Source organism: Hypanus sabinus, chromosome 19 (genome assembly GCF_030144855.1).
Source record: "Hypanus sabinus isolate sHypSab1 chromosome 19, sHypSab1.hap1, whole genome shotgun sequence".
In the NCBI taxonomy this organism is placed as follows: Eukaryota; Metazoa; Chordata; class Chondrichthyes; order Myliobatiformes; family Dasyatidae; genus Hypanus; species Hypanus sabinus.
This window is the reverse complement of record NC_082724.1, coordinates 50,728,310-50,751,314: the sequence shown is the minus strand read 5'-3', so window position 1 is coordinate 50,751,314 and position 23,005 is coordinate 50,728,310. Positions and strand designations below refer to the sequence as shown.

The 23,005-nt window shown below is 41.6% G+C and overlaps 2 protein-coding genes across 8 annotated transcripts in view; one reads left to right on the top strand and one right to left on the bottom strand.

Annotated features, from left to right (window-relative positions):
- The window catches only part of setmar (SET domain and mariner transposase fusion gene), a 180,158-nt gene extending 176,191 nt beyond the window's left edge, over window positions 1-3,967 (top strand). The window contains exon 4 of the transcript XR_009506846.1: window positions 3,949-3,967. The gene's annotated coding sequence lies outside the window, so the exon portion shown is untranslated. The remainder of the gene's footprint in view (window positions 1-3,948) is intronic.
- Window positions 1-23,005, bottom strand: part of sumf1 (sulfatase modifying factor 1) — a 187,806-nt gene that overhangs the window by 132,530 nt on the left and 32,271 nt on the right. The window lies entirely within an intron of this gene.

Here is a 23,005-nt window from a genome sequence, read left to right as displayed (position 1 = left end):
AAAGTGATGAACGAGGAAGGTGAAGGATTTTGATATTTGAGGCAGATGTTTCTCAGAGTAACTGATGTCAAGATTAAGGAAGGCATTTTTGTTGGCCCACAGGTCAAACAGGTCATCGATTACAGGCAATGCAAAGTGGGACCAGAGATAATTACAGACCACCAAACTATGTGCAGTTGGTTGACAACATGCTTCAAGCATACAAAATCATGAAGTGCAACATGTCACTGAAGATTCCTTTACTGCATTCCCATTTCGACTGCAAATCTTGGTGCTGTCAGTGATGAGCATGGTGAAAGATTTCACCAAAGCATCGTGGTTGTGGAGAAACGGTTCCAGGGCAACTGGAATCCATCAATGCTGGCTGACTATTGGTGGAAACTTGAGCAAGAAGCCTCAGACACTGAGTACAATTGAAGATCTTCAACACAACATTGTTAGGTTAGCTGAATTATTGTAAAGCATCAGCATCATTATGTAATTAAATGCATTATATTCAACAGAAGTTACAATTTGTTGTTTCTCCAATTCCCACGTGATGCAAGAAATTATAATTGTGTTCAGCTTCAACATATCTATCATAACCACAGAAAATTTCTGAGGAAGCAGCGCTTTTGAAAAAATGTGCTGTCTAGTGTAATTAAAAAGGTAAATAAATGATACTGAGATCATGACTTGTAGAGTCCTTGGAAACGAGTCCATAGGTTGTGGAATCAGTTCAGTGTTGAGGTGAGTGAAATTAATCATGCTGGTTCAGGAGCCTGATGGTTGTAGGATAATAACTGTTCCTGAATCTGGTGGTGTGGGACCTAAGGCTCCTGTATCCCCTATGATGGTAGTGAGAAGTGATGACAATCAATATCAAGATAAAAGATGTCATTTCACAGATGCATTATTTCATTATATTAATGAAGTTCTGGACAACAAGGATCATTTCTTCTGTCTTAGTTCAACACACTACTTCTTACTTGCAGTATGGTGTGAAAATCTGCAAAACCTGATGTGAAAAAACTGCAAAACTTCTGACATCTTCAAAACCTCAATCTGGAACAACAAGGGTCCAACTATAAACACAGATGGTTTCTCTTTGGCTGTGTATGCTGGGTCGCTGACTACTTACTGGCAGATGTGGAGACTGCCAGCCTTTACCCTCATCTCACTGAAGTATCTGGAGACAAGCAGGACCAACACAACAAAGATAATAACAGAGAAATAGCCTGACAGAAGCAGGGAGTTTGCAGAAGGACTTTGATGGATTAGCAGAATGGGCAAAGAAGGAATACAGTGTAGGCAAGTGTATAGTCATGCACTTTGGTAAAAGGAATAAAGGCATTGACTATTTTCTAAACAGGGAGAAAATGCTGAAATCAGAGGTGCAAAGGGACTTGGGAGTCCTCGTGCAGGATTCCGTGAAGGGTACTCACGGTTGGGTTGGTGGTAAGGAAGACAAATCCAATGTTAATATTCATTTTGAGAAGATCAGAAGATAAAAGCAAGGACATAATACTGAGGCATTGGTTAGGCTTCACTCTGAGTATTGTGAGCAGTTTTGAGCCCCTTACCAAAGAAAGGATGTGCTGGCATTGCAGAGTCTAAAGGAGATTCATGAGAATGATCCCAGAAATGAGAGGATTCATGTACGAGGAATGTTTAATGGCTCTCGGCCTGTACTTGCTGGAGTTTATTAGAAGAATGGGGGGGGGGGGGATATAATTGAAACCTAACAAATATTAAAATGCCTAAACAGAATGGATGTGGAGGAGTCTGGGACCAGAGGACACTGCCTCAGGATAGAAGGATGTCTCTTTAGAAAAGAGAGCGAGGATCAATTTCTTTAAGCAGAAAGTTGTGAATCTGTGGAATTCATTGCTACAGATGGCTGAGGCCAAGTCATTGGGTATATTTCAAATGGAGGCTGAAATGTTCTTGATTAGTAAGGGAAAATAAATCAGCCATGCTGAGACGATGGAGCAGACACGATGGGCTGAATGGGCTAATTATCTTCATGTAGGCTGTCACACACTGGAGGGCAAGCCTCAGGATGGTTTTTAAGAAACACCTGTGTCGCAGAGGGAAGCAGAAGTTCCATGGTCTGAAGAAAGTCAGTTTTCTCTGAGTGCTAACAACCATTCACTTGTTACACCCAGACCAGTAACTACACTGTGCCAGCAGAGAGCCCAGGCTGATGTACACAGGTGAGCCAAACATCTGCAGGTACCAAGCTCCATCTGACAAGAACAGCCATGCCCACAGTTAGAAAGTTCTGCCTCTGGTGCCCCCGGCACATCTACCACACCAGAACAAACACTCTTGACTGACTTTGTCACATTCGGTCATCTGTCCAGACACTGGACGACCACCACTTTCTTTAGAAGTTGAACACAGGCTTAACTGAGGCTTAAATTTGTCACCCAGTGTTGAAGTAACAGTGCAGTGTTGAATGTTGAATAGATGCTTATTTATGCAGGCCACAGGGAAGCCACTGTGTTATTCAGGGTATCCATTCAATTTTTCCCCTGATGTAATACCTCTAGCCAAAGCCAAACCAAAACACAGCCTTAGAACCTACTGCTGCTGGTGGTAATTCTAATTAACAGTTTTCATCTAGCCATTTTACCTGAAGTCTGACTTCCCTACACCATAAGCAACATGGCACTGAGTTGTGATCTCAGTTGAGGTCACAGCTCAGACTTCATTGATTTTAGACTGATAGGGATAGTTTGGGAGACAGAACAGGGGAGTTAGAGGTCAAGTTATGTTTTAAGGACCACTGTGGGGAAGTTTAAGTCAGGTTGGGTCTAGGCCTTTGCTTTGCGCTCTACATTAAGGCCAGCAATGAAGACATGTGACAAAGGGCATCTATGTTAGGCTGACAGAGCTGCAAGGACAAGGGCTAGTTGTATTTGAAGTCCTGTCATTGGTAAGTCTGGAGTTCAAAGCTGCATTTCGGGGTCCTCATTGGTTATCACTGGTGAGTTCTGAGGTCGATACGGAGGATCGAAACCTGAAGGTTGATCCTGAAGGTCAATCGTAAGTCCAGAAGTCCGGGACCGATGGCTGGAGACCCAAGTAAGCAAATTTCTGCAAGTCCACTGGACAAGTTGAAAACTCAGCATCTGAGTCCAAGTCCACTGGAGACTGGAGGCCTAAGGTGGCCTGTCCTGCGGTTTGGGGCTGTGTCTGTGAATGGGTGGATGGGGGAGTAAAGAATGGGTTGTTGTTGCTTTGCCGTTTGTTGTGTTCTGTGTTGTTCTGCCGAACATTGTTGTCAAGATATGTTGGCACCAAAAAGTGTAGTGACAGTTGCAGGCTTCTCCCAGCACATCCTTGGGTGTGATGGTTGTTTATATAGGTTTTCATGTACATGTGATAAATAAATCTGAATCTGGACTCTGTTATTTTGCATTTTGTGATACTGAAGGCAGGACTTATTTGTGTATTCAGTTTTATTTCTAGTCTATTGTCATTAGCAGGATAATCATTTATTGGCAGTGGCTAATTGCTCCTTCTGAATGTAACAAATAGTACTGACAGCTCTTTTTGAAATGTTCCCATATTCCTGGTATTTCCACTGTGCTGTTCAATGGGAAGTAAGCTTTCAAATATTTTCATCCCATAAATTTAATTTTATTATCATGCACAAAATGTTCAGCAGGTCAGGCACCATCTATGGAAAAGAGTAAACAGTTGACACTTCAGGCCGAGACCCTTCACTAGGACTTCACTAGATTTTTACTTCTTTTCCACAGATGCTGCCTGGCCTGCTGAGTTTATCCAGCATTTTGTGCGTGTTACTTGGATTTTCAGCATCTGCAGGTTTTCTTGTATTTCAATTTAATATGCTTGTAAAATATTGGTTGTAAATTGTGAGAGGTGTGTTGAGGTAGTGAAAAGCATAATGTAAGTGCAAGCTTTGTTTTATTTACATTATTCCTTTTTACTGTACAGGTTGACTATCCCTTATCTGAAATTCCAAAATCGGAGATTTTTCTGAATGCTGACATGATGTCACAAATGGGAAATCCTGCAAAGTGTTGAGTAAGTTCTTCAAAGGTTCATATACAATCAAACTCTGAAATTTCTCTTCTCCAGATAGCCACCAAACCAAGAAAGAAAAGAAAGGCAGCACGATTGTCAACCTCCAAATCCCACCTCCCTGCACAAAAAAATGAACAAAAATGGAACAGGCATATCAACCCCTCAAATCCCCCTCCTCCACACACAAAAAATAATGAGAAAGATCAGGCAAAAAAAAAACAGAATATAAAAAAAACTGCAATACTGAAAAAAATCCATAGCCCATAGTCCAAATCCATATCCAAATTGCAGAAAACGTAGGCACAGCAGCAGACTCTCTTGTTATGTTTAGTAACCCCAAAACAAACATAAAAACTAATTGAAATGAAGCGAAGAAAGCTGGCTGGGAATGTGAATGTAACCTAGTTTTTTTCACTTTAAGCAAGGCATGCACATATCACGTGGTTTGATGATATATGCCATTTACAACTTTCATAGATAACCCACAGTGCTTTATGTAAACAACTAAGAATGCTTAATCAAACAATATATTTACTAAATTACTCAAATATTACTGATATTTGATACGCAACAGCTCCCAGGTCTCTGCGCACCATGGACAGTTCTGAGAAGTGATCTCATATGTACTGGTTGGCACCAGTTTGGTTTCCTCACAGCCAGACCTTTGGGCATTATTCACAGTGATTACCATGTGTTTTGTGCTCAACTGCTCTCAGCTGTGAAGATATTGCTGAAATCTTCTCCTCTCAACATAACATCCATTACTGTGGCCTACTGAGTTGGAGTGTGGAGCGCAGTGTCAGAAAATAAATAAACCCACTAAATTTTTGCCCCCCCACAAAAAAATTCAGAGATTATAACAAAATGTCTAATGCTTTTCAAATATGCACTTACGTTAACAAACTTTCCCTGTTAAATTGTGTCCGTCCCAAAGGTCTCAATTTACAATGAGATGTTTCCTTTGCACCTGATAGGAACTGCATTCACACAATATATGCTGCCAGTAAATACTTGCAAGACAATGAATCTCAAGATAGTATATGGTGACAGATGTGTACTCTAATGTGTACTTTGAATTTTGAATGTTGAAGTTGGTGTACAATATGTATCAGAGAATGTGTTCTTGAATACAAGAAGTATAATGCTAAAGTCATTACTTCCCAAGGAAGGATGAAATTAAATTGGACTTGAATATTGCAATTCAATTGCTGACATTATATAAGAAGCTAGGTATGTTGTGTTGTGGCTGTCTCTCTGACCTGACTCCTTGAGAGCGCAATGAGTTGTCACTGAACTTTCAGAGTTCCTTGCACATTGTTCAGATGAGAGTCTAACATTCCAACACTGACCGAAAGCTAATTACTGCAGTACTGTAAAACACCTGAAAGAATCCCACGCTGGAGAGTTATTCCAATGTTTGAAGTACATTCACAAAATGGTGGGAGAGGACCAATAGGAGATTCTGATAGTCCTCCAACCTGACTGTGGCCTCATTGTATAATACCTTATATTTCATCTGGGTAGCGTCCAACCTGATAGCATTAACATTTATTTCTCAAACTTCCAGTTATTACCCCCCAACTTCTCTCCTTCACCATTCCCCATTCCTATTTCCCTCTCTCACCTCATCTCCTTACCTGCCTATCACCTCCCTCTGGTGCTCCTCCCGCTTCCCTTTCCTTTCTGTCCTTTCCTATCAGATTCTTCCTTCTCCAGCCCCTTATCTCTTCCACTAATCAACTTCACAACTCTTTCCTTCACCGCCACCGCTCTCCCAGTTTCACCAATCACCTGACACCTTGTTGTACTTCTTCCTCCTCTCCCCCCACATTCTTATTCTGACTTCTCCCCTTCCTTTCCAGTCCTGATGAAACTTCTCGGCCCAAAACGTCAACTGTTTACTCTTTTCCATAGATGCTGCCTGGCCTGCTCAGTTCCTCCAGCAATTTGTGTAAGTCACTTTGCATTTTCAGAATCTGCAGATTTTTTCGTGTTTAAAGTACGTTGTCGCTGGGTCAGGAATAACCTCATCCCTGCACCGTTTAAAGGGCTTTATTCCCAACTGGAATCTGGGAGCCTCCACTCTTCATTTGTGTTCTCCACTTGTCAACAAGCTGTGTCTCTGATTTAGTGTTAAAATATTCTGCATTTAATGTTTCTGTACATAAACTGCCAACTTTTGTCAGCATGGGTCCAAAAATCTGAACACCACAGAAACATCTATGCATGCATCTCAGAACAGATCAAGCAGCGCTGACTACATAATCAGGATTATTACCGCTGGCATATGTCAGGAAGTTTGTTGTTTTATGGCTGCAGTACAAAGCAATACATAAAATAGATAACAAAAAATATACTGTATATGGTGCAAAAAGAGAACAAAAATATTGAGAGTTCATGGACTTTTTAGGAATCCGATGGTAGAGTAGAAGAAACTGTTCCTCAAATGTTAAATCTGTGTCTTCAGGCTCTCGTACTTCTTCCCTGATGGTAGTAATGAGAAGAGGGGAAATCCTGGGTGTTGGGGGTCCTTAATGATGGATATCACCTATCTGAGGCATCGCCTTTTGAAGATGTCCTCGAAGCTGGGGAGGTTAGTGCCTATGATGGAGCTGATTGAGCTAACAGCCCCCTACGGCTTTTTTTTCCTGATCCCGTGCTTCGGACCCTCCATGCCAGACGATGATGCAACCAATTAGAACAGTACATTACTATAAATTTGCTGGAGTCTTTGGTGACATACAAAATGTCTTCAGACTCCTAAATAAATAGTTACTGGGCCCAGGATAGATCTTCAAAGATGTTGGCACGCAGGAACTTGAAATTGCTCATCCTTTCCATTGCTGACCCTTCGATGAGGACAGGAGTGTGTACCTTTGACTTCCCCTTCCTGAAGTCAGAGATATTTGGGCTCTACCGTAAGTTAACATTGGCTCTGGTCTCTGCAGATTATCAACCTTAGAATAAGGCAAGAGAATAAATCTGTCCATGGCTAAGTCTAGTGCCCCAACCATAACAACCATTCCTGATCCTACAAACCCATTTAAACATTATGCAACAAATTGCTCCTCAATTACCTCTTCATGACAACAGCTCTGTTTGGCTGCTTGGTGTATCCTAACTATTACTTTAGGGTCTTTTTTTTAATCAAATATCCTATCATAAACTTGATTTCTACAAATTAGTTCTGACAAAGAGTGTTAGACCCAAAATGCCTGTTCTCTTTTTAATTCTGTTCTAAAGATACTGGCTGGCCTGGGAGTTTCCTGTCCTGTTCACTACTGTAAGGGATACAAGCGGCATAGGGATATCTAGAGTAAACTGAGAAGGCACCAGGTGTCAGAGGGAAGACCTAAGGCTTAGAGAGATTAATTCAGAGGGATATGGAACAAATGCAGACAAATGGAACTAGCTTAGATGAGCAACTTGATTAGCATGAGCTAATTGGGCTAAAGAGTCTGTTTTGTTACTGTGTGACTCTATGACTAGGGGAGACTCACCGCACAAATTACCCAGCTGCCCCTTAAAAAAAAACCCTGCCCCATCTGTGAAAGGGTCTATGGTTCCTGCATTGACCTCATCAGCCACCTCAGAACCCATGAAGCCAGAGTTGAGGCAAGTCATCTGTGACCCTGATGCTCTGCCAAAGAAGAAGTGGGACTTTCCCACAACCCCGACCACCCGCACCCACCCACAACCACCGTAGGCCCAGGTTGTTATGACAACCTGAGCTGGTTGCATGATGTCTTTAGAAACAAGCTATCAAGGGGTAATGCCTGCTTTCCCTCATTCCAACTCACAGGGATTTGGAAACCAGGTTCACTTCCACTTTATTTTTCCAGCGGTCATGTCGTTTACAGACATAACAAGTAATGTGCTTTTGGCTTTAGTCATACTCCATCTTTAAGAGTGTATGCAGAAAGACAGACTGCAGGTACAGAAGCACAACAGCTAATGAGTAAACCACATTTATTTTGTCAAAACCTGTCTTGTGGACCTCACAAGATGATTAACTTGTAAAAGGCTACCATCTCTTGTATAGGCCTCTGGCAGCTGCAATTTGTTTCTGTCCCCAGAGGTGACTGAGCAACGTTTATGCATGCTTTAAGGCATGCCGTGAAAGCCACCTCCTCCCCCTCCGAGCTGAGCAGCCACCATCTGCAACAGCAGCGGATGTGAGGAGGACTCGGGAGAGTCAACCCCCATGAGGCAGCCGGGCCAGACAATGTCACAGGCAGAGTACTCAAGGTGTGTCCACACCAGCTCACTGACATCTTCAAAATTTCACTCATCCAGGCTCCTGTCCCCACATTCTTCAAATTAGGCACCATCATCCCTATACCAAAGAACCTTACATCTCCAGAACTAAATGACTACTGCCCAGTGGCACTGATGCTAATCATCATGAAGTGCTTTGAATGGCTGGGAATGGCATATATCAAAAACTCTATTTCTGCCACACTGGACATTCACCATTAGGCTTACTGACAGAACCACTCTACGACAGATGCCACAGCATCTGTCATGCACCTACACACCTACAAAACAAGGAGCTTATTCAGAATGCCGTTTCTGGATTTTAATCTGGCATTCAATACTAATGTCCCACATACCTTCGTGAGCTCTACTCCTTGGTCAAAATACATCTTTGTGCAGCTGGGTGCTGTGCTTCCTAACCGACATCTTCTCCTCCCTCCCCATCATCCAGAACACGGGTGCCCCCAGGGCTGTGCACTGAGCCTATTGCTGTACACTCTGCTCACACATGACTGCACGGCCAGACAGCCGAGCATTCCCATTGTCAACTTCACCGATGACACGACAGCGGTGGGGCTCAACACCAACGACAAAAGGATGGCCTACAGTGGAGAGCTGGTAGAGCTCGAGGCCTGGCGCCAAGTTTGCCTTCAGCACTATTGTTCAGGAGTTACTCCACAGCAAGCTAACCCAGCCAGCAGTACCCTTCAGTATCTGTCAGGAGATTACAAACTTCCTGACAGGAAGGAAGCAATACGCAAGGTTGGGCTCCACTAAACTGATCCAATGTCTATAAGCACAGGCTCTCCCCAGGGCTGTGTTCTTTCACTCCTCCTGCTCTCACTTTATACAAATGACTGCACTTCCTCAGACAAGTCCATTAAAATCCTAAAGTTCGCAGACCACACAACTGCAGTTGGTCTCATCTCTAATAATGATGTGGCCTGCTATCAAAGAGAGGTAGACTGTCATGCAGCACGGTGGGCTCATAACAACTCGGTGCTTAATGTTATCAAGACAGTGGAAATGAGGGTTGACTTCTGCCGAAACCCCCCAACCTGCCTCCCCGCTTGGAAATTAATGGTCAGGCTGTGTATGTGGTTGAGTCATTCAAATTCCTGGGGACTACCATTATCAATAGATTGAAGTGGAACACACACTTTACACTCATCACGAGGAAAGCCCAGCAGATTGTTCCTCCTACTCCAGCTTCGGAAACGTAACATCTCAGGGTGGATCTGGATGAATTTTTATTCAACCATCATTGAGAGTATTGTGACCACCTCCAGCACCATTTGGTTTCCCGCTGCCTCCTCCCTCTCCGAGGCCAGGTTGCAGTCAGCGGTCCACCGAGCAGAGAAGATCATCGGCTGTCAGCTACTGACATTCTTCGCCAGAGCGAAGAATAGACTGAAAATATTACTGCAGGCTCCACCCATCTTAGAAGTCACGGATTCACCAAATTATCACTGCAAGTCCATCAGCACCAGGACTACACGTCACCTCTAAAGCTTCTTTCCTGTAGCAAACCAGTTTATCAAGAAAACTCCCTCAGGTGTACTACCCTGCACAACATCAGTTAAAGGTCTTTTCTGTTCTCCATGTCCTCTTGATAATTATTGAATCTGTTAATATGTTCACATTTATTTAAGTCTGATTATTGATGTTTGTGCATGTTAAGTATTGATTGCTCAAGGCTGTTTGCACAATTGTCATGTAAATTGTTGGTTGCTATTGTGTTGACTGTTATGGTATTGTGCTTGGCACCAAACCACAATCAATTCTGGTATGTTTCATATACTGGCTATAATGTGATTCTGATCCAGACTTTGAAAATAATCTCTTCCTCAATGTCAACAAGACAAAGGAGATGGTTATTGACTTCAGGAGAACTCACACCACACACATCCCTCTTTACACTGGCAATCCAGGAGTGGAAACTAAGCCGATTCAAGCTCCTGGGAATGCACATCACGCACATCCTCTTATGGTCCCAGAGCAGGCGCTACACAGTCTGGAAAGCTCACGGTCACCTCTACTTTCTGAGGAGGCTGAAGAGAGCTGGACTATGCTCACGTCCTTTGACATGAGAGAGCATCCTAACATACGGCATCACTGCATGGTAAGGAAACCACACTGCAGTGAACCAGGTAAAATAATAACAGAGTGCAAAATAAAGTCCAACAGCTACGGGTAGTTAGAACTACCTAACACATCACCAGTATCAGCCTACCTGCTATCAAGGACGTACAGTATATATAGAAAAGGGCCAGTAACATCATGGATCCTACCACCCTGCTAATGGACTGCCTGTCTCACTCCTCTCAGGGAGGAGGCTACGTAGCATTCACGCCAGGACCACCAGAGTCAAAATAGTTCCTTCCCCCCAAGCAGCAAAGCTGATCGACACCTCCACCCACTAACCCACCCTCTACACTCCCCCCACAACTACTTTATCATTTCCTGTCAGTCACCTTATGTACAGACACTCCTGTGACTAGCGTCACTTTATGGACATACAATCAATCCATGTAAATAAGCTATCTTCTATATTTATAGTTATTGTGTTTTTTTATTATTATGTTCTTCATTTTATTGTGTTTTGTGCTACATCAGAGCTGCAGTAACAAAATTTCTTTCTCCTTTACCACTGTGTACTGGAAATGACATTAAACAATCTTGAATCTTATCATTGAGAATTGTCCAATAGTCCTATAACAGTAGGGTAGAAGCGTTGTTGAGCCTGGTGGTGTGTGTTTTCAGGGTTTTGAATGCGCTGCCCAATGGGAGAGAGAAGAAGAGAATTTCTGGGATGGGTGGGGGCAATTGGATCTATAATTATGTTGGCTGTTTTTCCTGAAGCAGTGACAAGTACAGTCAGAATCCATGGGGGACGGGGTGGGGGGCAATGGTTTCCATGAGCTGCTGAACAGTGTTCACAACTCTCTGCAGTCTATTGTAGGCTCAGGACAGTTGCCAAGTGAGCCTGATAGGATGCTTTCTATGCTGCATCAATAAAAATTATAAAGGATCAACAAGGACATGCCAAACTTCATAAGCCTCCTGAGAGATAGAAGCATTTGTGAGATTTCTTGGCTGTGGCATCTATGTGATTGGACCAGGACCGGTCTTCATTACTAGCAAAACGAAAGTCACAACCCTTTCAACGTCAGAATTGTTGATGTAGATAGGTGCACGTGCACCACCTATTTCCTGAAGTCAATAATCGGCTCTTTTATTTGCTGACATTGACGGAAAGCTTACTGTCATTTCTACTTCGTCTGAAGCACAAGGCTTGGTTCATAAATGCAATTTTATACGATTGCTTTGAACCTATTTTTTAAATAATTGAAGTCATGCTTCAATGAAGTTGCCACAAATATGGTCTAACATCAATAGTCGTGTGAAGGTCAAATTCAAGAACTCAAAAGATGGAAATGGATATTGAAGAATTGAGAAGTGGTTCCTACAGGGATCACAGTGATTTAGGTTCAAAGTTCAAAAAAATTATCAAAATATGTGTATATCACCATAAGTTTCATTTTCTTGGAAGCATTCACAGTAGAACAAAGAAATACTACAGAATCAATGAAAAGACTGGCAACAACCAATGTGCAAAAGAAGACAAACTGTGTAAATACAAAAATATTAAATAAAAAGTAAATAAATAATACTGGGAACATGAGCTGTAGAGACCTTGAAAGTGTGCCCACAGGTTGTGTTTAGTGATCAGTTCGGGGCTGAAGTGAGTATGGTTATCCATGCTAGTTCAGGAGCTGATGGTAGAAGGGTAATAACTGTTCCTGAATCTGGTAGTTTGAGACCCAAGGAGCCCGTTTCTCCAGCAGTGAGAAAAGAGCAAGGCCCTGATGGTTTAGCAGATGAAGCAAATATTGGCATTGGTTTTGGACTATCAACTTGTTAATTCCCTTTGTGTATAGTTTAAGAATACACTGTGCTTACTATTTCTACTCAGGAAGAGATAGCATAACCCAGCACTAACAATTAACCTCAGTTGTGGAAAATTTCACAATAGAAATTGTTGAATGCAGAGACAGCACACTCAGGAACCAACTGTTACAGCTTGATATCAGTGAAGGATTTGTTCTGCCTCAAGGAATACAAGACAGCTTAAGAACTGCAGGAAATTATTTAGCACTGTATAACCCTATGCAGATAAGCCAGTGTACCCCTTGGTAGATCACAGCTTAACTTGACAATGAAACCCAAACTACAGAGCAACTTAATTTGGTATTTGTCATACTCCGTGTGAATGGCATGCTCTCCAGTACGATGGGGAGATCAAACTCAGAGCAGGTGATAACTTGGGCGAGCGGGACGTCTAACATTCAGTCATCTGTTACTTCAGTTCTCCCACCAGACTCCCACTTTATATCCGAAACTTTGCCAATCGGCTCAACGCATACTCAGAGAGCACAATATCTATCAGTGAGGTATCCACAGCCACCCACACTCAACTTGTTAATTTCAAAGCACAACTATTATTCACTTTATTGTGCAGCAGTTCTTGTACCAACTCTGCTATTGACATTCAAAGCTCTTCTAAAACCAACCTTTGTCTCATAATAATACCCTTTTGCCTTGCACCGTCATCCTTTGTAATTTATTCTCTCCAGGTCTCCACCCCATCAAAAAGCTTCTCTTCGGCTCCGTCCTCCCCTCTCTGACTTCTCAGCCTCTGTACACATTTAAATCTGTGACATCTAATAATTTTCTGCTCTGCAAAGGGTCATTGACTTAAACTCTTTCTCAATAGATACTCTTAACTCGCTAAGCATTTCCAGCATTTTTATTCGGCATGTTCTTACATCATTTAGGAAGCAAGTCAAGAAATAACTTGGTGTTTAAAAAACGGATTATGCAAGAGGGTAAAATTAAGGTGGTTGGAGGGATGTCACAGGTAAGTTCTTTATACAGAGTGTGGTGTCTGTGTGGAATGCCTTGCCAGGGTGGTGGTAGAGGCAGATACATTCAGGGCATATAAGAAACTCTTAGATAGGCCCATGGATGGTAGAAAAATGGAGGGCCATGTAGGAGGGAAAGGTTACATTGATTTTAGAGTAGTTTAAAAGGTTGGCACAACATTGTGGAGCAAACGGCCTGCACGGTGCTGCTATGTTCAATGTAAAAGATCTTGGGCTCTCCCTCAAAATGCCACGTAAGCTGGGAAATGTTGCAGTAATGGGAGTGTCCAATTCAGGAACAAAGACCAACATCCAGCAAGGCTCTGCCCTTGAACTTTTCTCATTGCTTCTTTCTACACCAGTCCCGAAGCAAACTTCTGGATGGAGTGGAGCACGGGCCACTCCAGAGCCACGGCAAGACGATCTTGTCTCCAATAATCAAGATGCTGTACTTAGATGCCACTTGCACTTGTGCAGCTTCAGAGGCCAAGCTCTAAGCAAGTATTAACTCACTCACTGAGAGGATGGAGACTGAACATCTCCAAGAAAAAGATTCGCCACCAACCTAGTCCCAATGTACAGCTCCATTTCTGAGAGTAAAGGTTCACAGCAAGGTCCTGAAAAACGTGGCCCACTCCTCACATCCCAGAAATCTCCGTCCACTGACGACGAAATTCACCTAACTTTCAGTGTGCTGGCACAGTCGTTTGAATGAAGAACAGGTTGGTGAATCTCAAGACCTCAGATCAGATATCAAACTCATGGTCCATCAGGCAGCAGTGATTTCTGCCCTTCTATATGGTCCTATGTTCCCACCTCATCTCTGGGAACAGCAGTGTAGCACAGTGTTGAGCTTAACACTACTAGAGCGCCAGCAACTTGGGTTCATTTCCGCCGCTGTACGTTCTTTGCATGACCATGTGGGTTTCCTCTAGGTGCTCCGGTTCCTCCCACATTCCAAAGACATATGGGCTAGTAGCTTAGTAGGTTAGTAGATGGGTATATTTGGGTGGCACAGAGGCTGTTACCATGCTGTATGTCTAAATAGAAATATTCCTCCCACAGTCTAAAAATATACTAGTTGGTAGTTCAACTTGCCATTGTAAATTGTCCCATGATTAGGCTAGGGTTAAATAGGTGGATTCTTGGCATGAGGTTTGAGGGGCCGGAAGAGCCTATTCTGTGCTGCATCACAATCAATCAATCAATATGCTTCTAAAGCTTATACTATCTGCAGTAATTATCTCAAAGCACTCAAAGGATAACAAAATGGATTTCAGCATTCTCTCCCTGGCCAAAATTTGCACCATTTGGTCAGTTGGACAAGTCATACACTGAGCATCAACAACATTGTGAAGGACCCCACACACCCCTCACACAAACACTTCTCCCTCCTGCCATCTGGGAAAAGGTACTGAAGCATTCGGGTTCTGACGACCAGACTGTGCAACAGTTTCTTTCCCCAAGCTATCAGACTCCTCAATACCCAGAGCCTGGAGAGAGAGAGATTCTCATTCTCTCTCTCTCTCTCTCTCTCTCACCACTCCACTCCCTTTGCAACTTTTGCTCATTTCTTTCTCAATTCCTGCTAAAATATTTTTACATTATTAACATTTACATCATTATTATATTGTAATTTGCCCTTAACTGTGCCTATTGCCTTGTTTATTAATTACTGTACTGTCTTGCACTGTTTTGTGCACTTAATGTAGTTCCATGTAGATCTGTAATCTAATGTAGTTTTGTGTTGTTTCATGTAGCACCAGGGTCCTGGAAAAACGTTGTTTCATTTTTACTGTGTACTGTACCAGCAGCTTATGGCTGAAATGACAATAAAAGCAACTTGACTTGACTTGTCAGACTTCAGAAACAGAAACTGCCTTTCAAGCTTTGTGACAGGAAGAGATTACCAATTGGACAAAGGAAGAGGTTCATGCATGTCCTCAAAGCCTCCTTGAAGAAAAATGTAATGGAAGCACTGACTCCTGGAATCCCTTTCGCATGAATACTCAAAACAGGAGAGCATTCTGAACAGCCTGAGAACTTCAGAACTGGAAGCACGAGAACATCCAGCAGTGGAAGGGATGCACCAACTCACAAACTAAACACTGTCTGTTCTGTCAGACATCTCCAGCCAATTTGAACACAGAATTTGTGCTTCCCACATTGGCCTCATCAATTCTGTACCTGCAGAACTGGAGTGGAAGCAAGTCACACTATATCCCAAGGCAGTATCCTAGAAAAATGGGTACTTTCAAAGTGAAGATAAGTTTCTTTTTAATTTAAGTAAGGCTATGAAGAGATAAGGAATCACCACAGAAATGTTGAGCTGATGTGGTGCAAAAAGATATTGATGAATACAGGTTAATAAACTGTGATCCATCTTCTCTATTTCATACACTCAGTGGTCACTTTATTAGGAACAACAGTACACTGACTCGTTAATGCAAATTAATCAGCCAATCATGTGGCAGCAATTCAATGCAAAACAGCATGCAGACATGGTCAAAAGGTTCAATTGCTGTTCAGACCACATATCAGATTTGATCTAAGTGACTTTGACTGTGGAATGATTGTTTGTGCCAGACAGGGTGTTTAAGTATCTCAGGATCTCCTTGGGTTTTCATTTACAGTTTACAGAGAACGGTGTGAACAACAAAAAAATCTAGTGAATGGCAGTTCTGTGGGTGAACGTGCCTTGTTAATGGGAGGGGTCAGTGGTGAATGGCCAGACTGGTTCAAGCTGACAGGAAAGTAGGAGTAAATCAAATTACCACACATTACAACCGTGCTGTGCAGAAGAGCATCGCTGAATGCACATTACATTGAACCTTGAAGTGGATGGATTATAGCAGAAGACGACAAACACACACTCATTGGTTACTTTATTAGGTACAGGAGGTATCTGATAATGTGGCCACTTATGTGTACCTTCTGTCTTGAAATCCAAAGCTTGAAAGTGTGTGGAATGCATGTAAATAGTAAATTTCGAGATGGAATGGAATAAATACTTGGAAGGAGAATCAACTACAGAGTTACAGGAAAAGAGCAGGGCAGTAGTTAACTATCAGACAACAGTTACAAAAAGCTGCCTTAGACAAGATGGGCAAATAGCCTACTGCTAAGCTATGAGAGTCTATGGAAGGCCATGCATGTTAATTAATTCCAGACTGAAAGACTCTGCATGAGACAATTTAATTTTCTGTAAGAGAACATAATCCATTTAACATACGAGATGTTTTATGTACATTTATAAATGGTAGCGAAAGTGATTTTTGATCAAAGACTGTAGAAGCAAATATTTACAGTCGATTTATAGTTGATAATTGTGGAAAAGGAAAGCTTCCCCCCCCCCCCAATTCTTACAACTAGCACTTAATTTTGACAAGCAAAAATGGAGCAAAGATATTAGAATTTTAATTTAGTGAAATAGACCCTGAATAACAGCTTTATGGAGCCAAGCTGAGTGTCAAAGAACTTTATAGTAAAGATGAAGGTGTTAACCACACTGTGAAGTGTATATATAGCACAACCAGTGCAACCAGGAAAGACTATAAGCCACAGATGTTCTTGCCTTACCACAATAGACAAATATTATTCAGACAGAAGTTGAGCACAGTTTTAACTCAAAGGCTTGCCGATTGTTGTATCTATGGAAATATTTGATTGCTTCAAAGATCAGGTATCTGTACCACTCAACCCCACAAACCAAAGCAGTAGTTTGTGTAAACACAATAATATGCTGTAAACCTACTGAAAGTTCTGCCATCCATTGTTTCAAAGTTCAAAGTAAATTTATTATCAAAATATATATATGTCACTATACTACCTTGGGACTCATTATTTTGTGGATGGTATTAATCAGGTATTTCTTCAGGATCCTGGCGATTCTTCCAGGAATCGTGGAAATATAGGGAAGACAGGTGGTAGTGACAGGTTCCTCCTTGTTGTTAGGTTTCTCAGTTAAGAAACCTAACAATGAGGAGGAATCCATTGCTACTGTGTCTTCCCTAAATTTCAACAGTTTCTGGAAGGATTGCCAGGATCCTGAAGAAATGTCAGATTAATACCATCCGCACACCCATAAGGAAGCTCAATTCACAGCCTACGTGAGTCAAGGATGATCTGGGATTCAGGGTGGCTGGCGTTTATATGATTCCTTGGTCAGAAGGGACACACAGTGGAAACCCACATCAAGGAGCACAGGAGGCGTATCCATTTCTGTCACCCGGAGAATTTGGCGGAAACGGAACACTGCATTTGCAATGGCTATAGGATTGACTTCGATGGCACAAAACTACTGTGCTGCACCAATTACCTTTGGGAGTGCCTGGTAAAAGAAGCCATTGAAATAAAACTAGGGGAAAAGAATTTTAATGAAGATGAAGGTCTCGCTCCAAGTAAGAACTGGAATTCGATTGTAAACAAAGTGGGAAAGTGGAAACCTGACTGGATTAGGACTAACCAATCAGGAGGTTGGGACCAAAGGGGTATAAATACCACCAGACTAGACATGCACAGGCATCATCCCTGATGAAGATGACAGAGTTGGTTTTCTAACTGATGTTTTGAATTGATACTTGTAACTGGCTGGAAGCCTGAGAAGAATTTATTTGAATTTATGAAAAACTGTAAAAAAAAACAAAGACTGGCAAACAATCAATGTGCAAAAGAAGACAAATTCCTCAAATAATAAAAGAGTAAATAAATAACACTGAGAAGATGCATTGTAGAGTCCGTAAAAGTGACTGTGTAAGGTTGAGGAGTCAGTTCAGCATTGAAGTGAGTGAAGTTATCCACGCTGTTTCAGGAGCCTGATGGGTGAAGGGTAACAACTGTTCCTGAACCCGGTGGTGAGGGACTTCAGGCTCCTGTACCTCCAGCCTGACAATAGGAGTTAGAAGAGAGCATGGCCAGGGTGATGGGAGTCTTTGATGATGGATCCTGCTTTTTTATGGCACATTTCTGAACCTTTCCATTCCTAATACCAGTCCTAATGAAAGACCACTGACCTGAAACTTAAGCTTATTTCTCTTTCCATAGATACTGCATGACCCGCGAAGCATTGCCACTTCATCACAAACTTCCAGCATCAGCAATTTTTTTTGTATTAATTCCAATATCATTTACCAAAGGATCACACCAAACACAATCCCATGCTGCAGTAAAATTCACTCAGTAACCAAAAATACAAAAGTTTAAACTCATTTAAAATTTCACTTTGATCAACCTATCAGCAGCTTGAATAAGAGGGTTCATTGAACATAGAATTGGAATCCACAGCATACATTGGCTAAGCACCGTGACAATTCAGCTCCATCGTTTTGCATGACCCAGCCATGTAAGCATCTGCAGGACCTCTCCAGGTTAGAAATGCCCAACTTGTGTACAGTCAGTACATATGATCGAGTGTTTGGGAGACTGGTTGGGTGAGCTTGTGGTTACTGTGGATGTATAGACACCTTCTGCTGTGTGGGAACTTGGTCCACAGCCAAATCTGAACCCTTGAGTTCAACACCCTGCTTTAACTGCCCTTTGACAGGTTACATTTTTACTTAAGTATACTGCTGGGTGACTGAATTTCCAACTTGCAAAAATGTGCGGGTTACCTGTCACAACCTGCAGAAGATACAGCACATATAATACACTTTCACTTATTCCGTCGAAAAAAATTGTGTTAAATGTGCAACACAGATTTATATCCATGCTGCCAAAATATACCTTAATAATATACCATATGCTAAATGGAAAGAGAACACCATTCCCCAACTGTGCTATCGGTTACTTTTGACTTTGTTGGTGATGGTACTTGAGGAGAGTGGTTATAGAGACATTTTTGTTTTGGTTTTGGGAGAACCTGTTATGGTTTCAGAGAAAGAATGCTGTGACTTCATTTAGGGTAATATCCCATCATTCAACTTTTACCCAAAATTAGTTGCCCTGGACACAGCAAGGCTTTGGTGTTCATTCTTCTCGTTGTTTAGCATGATGGGAAGAAGTATAGTTGCCAGAAGTGGGAGAAAAAGAAGGACCTTTAAAAAGAGGCTTTATAAACAATGTGATTTTGATGCAGGTTTTCAATATCCCCTAAACAAAAAACATTAGTCATGGAGCACTACAGCATAGAAACAGGCCCTTCGGTCCATCAAGTCTGTGCTGAACCATTATTCTGCCTAGTACTATCAACTTGCACCCGGAGCATAACCATCCATACATCCATACACCAATTCCCTACCCCATCCATGTACTTATCCAAACTTCTTTTAAATGTTGAAATTGAATCCACATGCACCACTTCTGCTGGAAGTTCGTTCCACACTCTCACCATCATCTGAGCAAAGAGTTGTCCCTCATGTTCCCTTTAAAGATTTCACCTTTCACACTTAATCTCTAGTTCTAGTCTCACCCAACCTCAGTGGCTGCATTTACCCTATCTATACCCTGCATAACTTGAGAATTACTTGAGAAATCATAGGTTCTTGCTGAGTTTTGAGAAAAAGAGCAATATTAAAGTTGCCACCGATTGACCAAGTGAAGGTTTTCCAGGTCAGTCAAATTGCAGTCAAACCCCTTCCATGGGAAACTTTCCTGCATTCCAGTGACAACACGGTTTAGCCAGGTTTCTGAACAAAAGCAGTACTACAATGCTTCGAAAAATTGTAAACTTCTCGAAAGAAATGCAGTAGCAAGACATTGCATATGCCGGAAATTTGAAACAAAAGGAGGTTGGAAACATTCAGCAGGTCAAACAGCATCAGTGGAGAAACAGAGTTTGGTTTCAAAGTAAACTTTTGTCAACAATGGAGGAAAGGCATCATCCTGAAAAGTTAATTCTGTCTTCGTGAGGGGTTGGACTTACTGTCTCAAATTGATGTGGTCAGAGAATTTATGCTTTTGAGGCAGCTGCCAATCAAATTATCGTGTTCTATAAAGTACCCTCTGTAGTCAGGAGGGGTCCATCGTGGTTTATTCTTTCTCTGTTTCAACGTACGCATAACAGCATAATTGACCAGCTTGTCTATTCACTTCAGAAGCCGTCTCGGAGTCAGTCACATTGTCTGGGATCACAAATTGACCAGACCAGGTACACACTACAGATTTCTTAAGGGCATTAGTGACCCAAGTTGACACTCAATGGCCACTTTTTTTGGTACACCTGTACACCTTACTAATGTAAATATCCAATTAGCCAATCATGCGACAGCAACTCAATGCATAAATGAATGCAGATGTTGTCAAGAGATTCAGTTGTTCAGACCAAACATCAGAACGGATAAGCAATGTGATATATGTGACTTTGACTGTGAAATGATTGTTAGTGCCAGACAGGGTGTTTCAATATCTCAGAAACTGCTGATCTCCTGGGATTTCATGCACAACAGTTTCTAGAGTTTACAGAGAATGGTATGAGAAACAAAAAATCATCCAGTGAGTGGCAGTTCTGTGGGTAAAAATGCCTTGTTAATGAGAGAGATTAGAAACCCAGTTTAATTCAAGCTGACAGGAAGGCGACAGTAAGTCAAATAACCATGTGTTACCACAGTGGTGTGCAGAAGGGCGTCTCTGAACGCACAAGACATTTATCCTTGAGGTGAATGGACTAAACAGCAGAAGACCACAAACATACTTTTTTCCCTGCAGCTTTTGTAACTATTGTTACGAGCTCAAACAAGAGAAAATCTGCAGATGCTGGAAATCCAAGCAACACACACAAACACAAAATGCTGGAGGAACTCAGCGGGCCAGACAGCATCTGTGGAAAAGAATACAGTTGATGTTTCGGACCGAGACTCTTCAGCTCGAAGGGTCTCTGCCAAAATCGTCAACTGTACTCTTTTCCACAGATGCTGCCTGGCCTGCTGAGTTCCACCAACATTTTGCGTGTGTTGCATTGTTACTGGCTGTTTGCTTTTATCAAGCCTCTGATTTTTTACCAGAATTTAAATTTAATCAGTCATGGTGGGATTTGAACTTTAGATCCCTGGATTAATCACCCAGGCTTTTAGATTATTAGTCTAGTAATTTAACTGCAATGCTGACACCACAACTCCATAAACAAAGAAAGTAAACCCATAGAGTCTTTAGAAAAATACACTCTCCCAGCCAATCAAACTACACTCTCCCTTTTCAATTCACTCAGTTTCATTAGATACACATGATGGGGGGGGGGGAAGGGGGAGAGAAACTAATTAAAAGATCAGTGATTTTTTAAAATGGGATACATGGAGAAAGATAATAGCTTATTAATGGCTGAAGTGATGATAAATTAGGTTATGCTAAAAGACATAGAAATTATTAATAGACACGGACAATCTGAAACGGAGAGATATAGAGCAGGGAGTGGTAGGGAGGGGAAGCAGCATATTGAGAATTTAAATCATTGTGCTTTTATGATAGTTATATTTATTTTACAGAATATATAAAACAGTACATACATAATATGCGTAATCTCCTAGGGGATGTAAACAAGCTTTGCCATGTTGCAGTTAATTGTAGAATATACAGTACACAGTTTACATAATATTAAATGACCTATTCTACTTTAAACTACAATAAAAAACACTACTCTCTTAAATGGTGTTAGGGACAAATGGTAGCTGAAGAAATCGATCAGTTTTATTGCCTCACACTTATCTTCATTTGTTTTTATTAATAAAGAAAACAGGGAAATAAGCAGCACCCTGTAGGTGTTACGAAAGCAAACAGGTTTCAGGTGGAGGCCTGTTTCAGAGTAACAGCGCACATTCACAGAAGTGATTAAAACATAAAACTGTATGCAGCCTTGCTTACTGTAGCATTACCTGGCACTTGAAGTGATAAGTAAGTTTGTATCCCCAACTTTAACTGACTTTCCTCCCACTTCTGTTTCCTGTTTTTGGGCCTCTTATCTAAAGGAAGTCTCATCAACCCAACCACACCAGCTCTGAGAGCATAATTCTTCACGCAACATTCCTTTTCTTTCACACACCTCTTATTTGCTCCACTTTCCACTAGTGTTCAGAGGTTCAAGATCCACTGTTTAACGTAGTGCACAAATGCTGACTCTCTGTCTCAAAACACTTCACTAAGAAATGGAGATGAATTATTTTGATTTTGCCAGCCCAAAAATCAAAATTACATTCTCTTCATTATATATTTGAAAAACAAAATTTGTGAACAATTTTGATCATTAAAGGCACTTGAAATGATTTTTCCAGTATTTGGAATAACTGAACCAAACTTCAACGCCTGTCTCTGCAGAAACAGCAGCAGATTATAGGAAGGCTTCTAAAGAAAGGAACAGTGTCTTCCACTAGGCCATCAGATTGCTTAACTCGTGATGACACAATATCGACTGTCCCGTTGTACATACTATTTATTATAAATTGCACATTGCACATTTAAACTGACACGTAACGTGAAGATTTTTACACCTCATGTATATGAAGGATGTAAGTGATAAAGTCAATTCAATTCAATTCAAGTACAAATCCAGTTTGCACTTGAATCTTTTTTGCACTGGGGACTTAACTACAAGATTAATTTCCAAGTTTAAAAAAAAATCCCATATGTAATTCTAATAAGGATAATTGGTGTTAATAATGGCGGAAATATGTAATGTGTGAAAGAAAAATAATAGACACCCAAGAGACTGAAGATACTTGAATCTGGAGCAACATGCAAGATGCTGCAGCAGCTCAGGGGGTCAGCAGAACCTATGGATGGAAATGGACAGACAAGGTCCTTCATTCTGGACTGAAAGACAGACAGTATAACAAGGCGAGGAGAAGGGGTGGCTCTGGAAC